This window comes from Tripterygium wilfordii, chromosome 20, assembly GCF_013401445.1.
Source record: "Tripterygium wilfordii isolate XIE 37 chromosome 20, ASM1340144v1, whole genome shotgun sequence".
NCBI lineage: Eukaryota > Viridiplantae > Streptophyta > Magnoliopsida > Celastrales > Celastraceae > Tripterygium > Tripterygium wilfordii.
The window spans coordinates 3,538,324-3,543,482 of NC_052251.1; the positions used below are offsets into that span (position 1 = coordinate 3,538,324).

Here is a 5,159-nt window from a genome sequence, read left to right on the forward strand (position 1 = left end):
TTGGTCTGTCAAGCTTTAGTACGGGTGTGAGACGAGGGAAGATCTTTAGAGGAGGCATCTTTGTAGGTGTCTGATTTGTTTGCAGATTATCGTTGGTGTGACCAATCTTCAGATCCAGAGTTTGGCAAAGCCAAAGAAGGCAGATCATGAACGCTTGGTGAGTTTTATGGCTTTGATCAGACCAATTTTCTTCCATACGACTCTCTCTCTAGGGATTTTAGAGGTTTTTGGTGCGGGTGTTAGGCGGGGTTGATAAATTGTCTTTGATAGTTGATTTTAGTTTGCCATGTTATGATTTCTTCTTTATGTCGATAATTTTACTGTTACAATTGTGTTGCAGCTCTCTCTATCTCTGTTCTTCCCTGGGTTTTGTGGGTCGATGTTGTTATTCCTGTACATAGTTCTTCTATGTCTCTGAGCTTTGTAGAATGTCCTGATTTAATTCAATATGCTAATACCACAGACCTAAAACCTGAATAGAAATCAGGTACATACTCAATTGCTTAACAGGAGTGTCAAGAAGAGAGGGAAAGACCCAATTGACCATGAGAAAACAATAAAACTTCTTCCCCACCCCAGCCGCAACCCTTTTCTTCTCTTAGTCACGGATGTTACAACAATGATTTCTTGGAAGCTTTCAGCATCAGCCATTAAAAAAGCCCTATTTTGTGGGTTTGTTGGAATCTACTGTTGCTCCTTCATGTTCATTTGTGCATGTAATTTTGGTTGCATCTTTGCTTCACTACTTCTGCAAACAAATCAGTAAGACTTTGATCTTCTAATTTTTGTTCTTCAATATGCTATGCCTTTCGTTTTATATTTGGGTAGTGGTAGTGAAGGCACTCCCAGAGGGGGTTTTGTTGGAAGAGGCGATAGAGTCGTGTCATAAAGGTAGGTGAACTATCCGGAGTAGATTGTTGGATTTCTATTGCTCATGTTTATAGTTAGCAATGCAATTACGTATAAGCCAAAAGGGCAAGATGTACATATAATGGCATCCTCACAAGCAATAACAGAGGCTAAAACACCAAGTAAAGTCTTACATCATACATTCTCATGTGAAACCTTTTCCTGAGAAGTTACTGAATATATTGTTGTGATTCTTTCTTTTTAGCTCCTAGCCCCAGTTGTGGCAGAGACACGAAAAAGAATGGTCATAGGTAATATTTTTATAAAACAAGAATAAATATGTAATTGAGTGTGTGAGTAGCCTTTTAAATTATATTTTTAATTTTTTTCTCAGCATATGGAAGGAATGACCCATCTTCCTTACTTGTTCAAGGGAGAAAAAGAGGTGATAATGTAAGTAGGTCAAGTAATTGAAGGAGCTCTAGCAGTGAAATGGGATCTTCTTCAAGTGGTAATTGCTACATCTCAAATCCTATCCAGTTTTGTTCATCATATCTTCTTATTCATGCAATAACATCAATGTTGAGTTTAGGTCTTGACATCTATTTTTTCTAAAATATACTTCTATCATAAATATTCCAGACTCAAATAGTCCATGGACAACATAATATCAAATTTGTTAAATACTATCGTTAATGGATGATAAGATGCTTAGTTATGGTACTAAAATGAATCTATATGGACATTAGGTTTTGTTGGGTTGGTCTATGCATGACCATATTGCTTATGGACATTAGGTTTTGTTCATTTACCTGTATTGGTCTATCCATGTTGTACTCTCTTGTTAGAACCCCAACAATTTTTGATTTTTGATAGTTTTGTTGTTCATCAATTTCTGATAATTTTGTGGTTCATGAAGCAGTTTTGCCTTGGTTAGGGTTTCAAAAATTTAGTGTTTTAGCACTGTGGTGAATTTCTTGCTTATTTTGTGTTTAATATAGCCTTTACTGTTTCATTATTTTTCTCTTCGATTAAGTCCTCCCACTTTCTTCTAGACAACTCTATTCACTTGGTGGGGAGAATACAACTGTCTTGTGCGCAATTCCTGCTTTTCAATTTGAAAATCAATTTGGGCAAGTGGAATGGGAGATTGGTGCACTTGGTAAAGCCATTTTTGTTTATTTTGGTACCACCTAAGATAGACATACATATTTCTATCGAAATTGATTGAATGCATACTCTCTGGAAATTCATTACATATATGATTCTCAATCACTTTTGTTTGTTTTTGCTGATTTGCTATAGGTTTTGCACACAAACACTAAAATTATTTATATCTACATTGATTGAGAAGTGAAGAGAATAAGATATAGGAAAGTGGAGTGGATATAAATACATGGATAGAAAAATGCGACTTAAGAGAAAAATTTCCCCGCATCAATCCATGGGTTACACACTAGTAGTTATATACTACCAATAGATAAAATGGATATTGAGTATATTATTATTATCCAAATAACAATTCGTCTTTTTGCCAACGTGATTATGGTTTTTGATTAAATAATAAATATAAAAACAATCAGTTATATATTGTTGTCTCATGCCTGGTATGGTTTGGTCCTACACTTACAAAAAGTATTTATGCAGGAGATGAAAAATTGACGAGTTTTGAGTGCAGTAAAAGCTTTGTCAAACAAATCCCACATCGGAAGGATGACAAAAGACGTTTGTACAATTTACTATAAAAAAAAGGTAATTCTTAGCAGTAAGAATCTCACATCGAAAAAGGACATAAACTTGACGAGGCAATGACTTTATGAAAGCAACTCCTCCTTTTTCAATGAGTGCGTCAGCCTCCTTTACCACTAAGCCCTACCAGCAGATTTTAATCAAACCGGCAATTCATGGGTTTGATGAGTTTTGTGGTTTAACTTGTGGTTTGCGACGATTCAATGCTTCAATGATAAAATACTAGTAATAAAGGCCACCGGTTCTCGAGTTTGACGGTCGAACTGGCGGGCCGGTCTGGGTTTCAAAACTATGATATTAAGGTGAACGGTTTAGGATTTAAAAAAAAAAAAGAATGTCCTCACCCGAGTATATATGTAAAGATGTACACATAAGGCACACATGAGTAAATACACAAGAAAACTCCACCTTTATTCATCTGGTGAGAGTTGAATCACATGTCCTCAACTTCCAAGGTGGGATGGCCTACCTACCGATTTACTCTTAAATCTAAAATAAAAACGTTCTTACCTGAGAATGATATTATATATATAAAGATATATACACATAAGTCCCACATGAGTAAATATATAAGAAAACTCTACCCATATTTATCCGGTGGGATTTGAATCACATGACCTCTACTTCTAAGGCAGGATTAAGCTACCAACTGACTTACCCTTAAACTCAAAATTTTATAATATTTGTGTTTCCCGAATAGGGGGTTTGCGGGTTAATAGTCAAGAGGGGTCAGAGCATAACATATTATTAAGAGAAACGAACTACTCAATGAACGGTCAGAATGTTTCGATCATTAAACCTTGTTCCTCATGGATAGATTTGACCATGAATAAAGTTTGCGAGGAAAGCCAAAATTCACCAACATGAATCAAGAAACCAATTAGTTGATACTTCAATTTTTTTTAAAAAAAACAATTTCAATTACTAGATAGTTATACAAATATTCATTACATCACTAGCATTGATATGCCCTAAACAATTTCGGCCCATTGTTTGATTGTTTGACATCTTAATTCATTATGAGTAAGTTTTTTTGAAAACTTCCTTCTTTTGATTAGGTTTTGAAATCATTATGGCGGTCTAGTTTATTTGGGTAAATATTCTTGGAAGTTTCCTATTTCACCATTGGGTTTGAAAACAATTATTGATCAAAATTTGATGTTTTTCTATTGTGTGGGCAAACTAGAAATTCAGCTTATATAGATAGACAAATTATAAATATGGGGCCAACAAGGCAAAACTATTTGGAGTGGGCAGATTGTGTTTAGGGCCTGTTTGGTTTAATGTAATGCGATAGTAATTATAATCCATTTACAAGTAATCCAATTGCAGTAATACGATTATAAGGTAATCCTACTAGGGTGTTTGGTTTACAAAATGAAAATGTAATCCATTTTTTTAGTGTTTTCCAAAATTGTCCAACATATCTTAATCATGGACCATTATCTTTGCTACTTCATACGATTATAAATATATATATATATATATATATATATATATAATACAATCAGGTTATACACATTTGGTGGATATATATGTATTTATAAAAATTAAAATAAATGAGACACGTGTATGTATATATCGAATATCTATTATATATTCTAAAACTAAAAGATTTCTCAGAATTCTACGGCGAGTCCAGCGCTTTTTATGTACTCGCGGGAGTGGTTGCCTTTTTGTGGGCTCCTGGGTGATCAAAACGACACCGTTTTCGAGCCCTTTCCATGATGTATCCAAGGGAACCGACATCGTCTTTTGTTGTTTTTACCAAATGCTTGCAAAAGACAAAAAGAAAACCATAGAAATTTCTCTGATGCTCGACCTCTCGGTGCATGAATCTGCTTTTGATGTCTTTGTACTGGTGATCGACGTGGTTTCCACGTTTCTTCAACCTCTCTCTTCTCTTCGTCATCGCCTAGGCTTCGTCGACTATGTCCTGCATCTACTTTTCTTTATGGGTTATTGGCGGCTTCTACGCAATTTGTCTTGCAACCTTTTCCTCTTCTTCATCTTCATGCTCTCTCTCAACTGGGTTAACGAGTTCTTTCCTCTGCTTTGGTTGCAGCTTAAATTTGCCACGGTCTATTGTTCAATTTGGTGGTCATCGTCAGCTACGTTAGTGTGGCATAGGAAGAAGCCGTTCGATTGGTTTGTGTTCGATTCATCTTTTGGAGATATATATTGGAGAATTCAGGTTTGATTTATATATTTTGGTGTTTGGTGCTATGTTTTCCTTGGGTCTTTGTCAATTGTCTGCTCTTTGGTTCGTTTGGTTTGAGTTTGTCAAATTATTTCTCTCTATGATTTAATTAGAGATCTGTGATTGTTTTTTGGTTATTGTTGTCTGTGTGTTTGTCGTTTAGTTGGCTGTATAGTTTGGGACTTTGTGGTCCTCTTCTCAATGATATGTAGATTTGGATTTGGGTTTTGCATCGAATTTTCCGTGGCTGTTTTGTCTAATTACACATCTCACAATACTATTTGGTCGACGTAACAGTAATCCTCTATTTCAATATTTTTACACTTTTTTCTTTTCCTTTTTACTATTTACGTGATTTCTA

General features: G+C 35.1%; 1 long non-coding RNA gene across 1 annotated transcript; it reads left to right on the forward strand.

The window, feature by feature from the left end:
• Positions 1 to 1,342, forward strand: LOC119986652. Its single transcript, XR_005465309.1, has 3 exons — positions 1 to 157; positions 1,115 to 1,160; positions 1,244 to 1,342. It is a non-coding gene; the product is annotated as an uncharacterized LOC119986652 (long non-coding RNA).
• The last annotated feature ends 3,817 nt before the right edge of the window (positions 1,343 to 5,159 follow it).